Below are 979 nucleotides of genomic sequence, written 5' to 3'. Positions count from 1 at the left end.
TAAAACACACACCAGATACTACCTCTCCAGTAAAACACACAAAACACAGATACTACCTCTACTGTAAAACACATACCAGATACTACCTCTACTGTAAAACACACACCAGATACTTCCTCCACTGTAAAACACACACCAGATACTACCTCTACCTTAAAACACATACCAGATACTACCTCTCCAGTAAAATGCACACCAGATACTACCTCTACTGTAAAACACACACACAGATACTACCTCTACTGTAAAACACACACCAGATACTTCCTCCACTGTAAAACACACACCAGATACTACCTCTACCTTAAAACACATACCAGATACTACCTCTCCAGTAAAATGCACACCAGATACTACCTCTACTGTAAAACACACACACCAGATACTACCTCTACTGTAAAACACACACACCAGATACTACCTCTACTGTAAAACACACACACCAGATACTACCTCTACTGTAAAACACACACCAGATACTACACATACAGTAAAACACACACCAGATACTACCTCCACTGTAAAACGCACACCAGATACTACTTCTACTGTAAAACACACACACAGATACTACCTCTACTGTAAAACACACACTAGCTACTACACATACAGTAAAACACACACCAGATACTACCTCTCCAGTAAAACGCACACCCGATACTACCTCTCCAGTAAAACACACACCAGATACTACCTCTCCAGTAAAACACACACCAGATACTACCTCTCCAGTAAAACACACACCAGATACTACCTCTCCAGTAAAACACACACCAGATACTACCTCTACTGTAAAACACATACCAGATACTACCTCTACTGTAAAACACATACCAGATACTACCTCTACTGTAAAACACACACCAGATACTACCTCTACTGTAAAACACACACCAGATACTACCTCTACTGTAAAACACACACCAGATACTACCTCTACTGACTAAGACCACCAGACAATGAAAGACACCAGACAATG

The sequence above is a fragment of the Oncorhynchus gorbuscha genome, linkage group LG23 (genome assembly GCF_021184085.1).
Source record: "Oncorhynchus gorbuscha isolate QuinsamMale2020 ecotype Even-year linkage group LG23, OgorEven_v1.0, whole genome shotgun sequence".
Taxonomy (NCBI): Eukaryota; Metazoa; Chordata; class Actinopteri; order Salmoniformes; family Salmonidae; genus Oncorhynchus; species Oncorhynchus gorbuscha.
The sequence above is the reverse complement of the archived record's forward strand: the minus strand, read 5'-3'. Positions refer to the sequence as shown.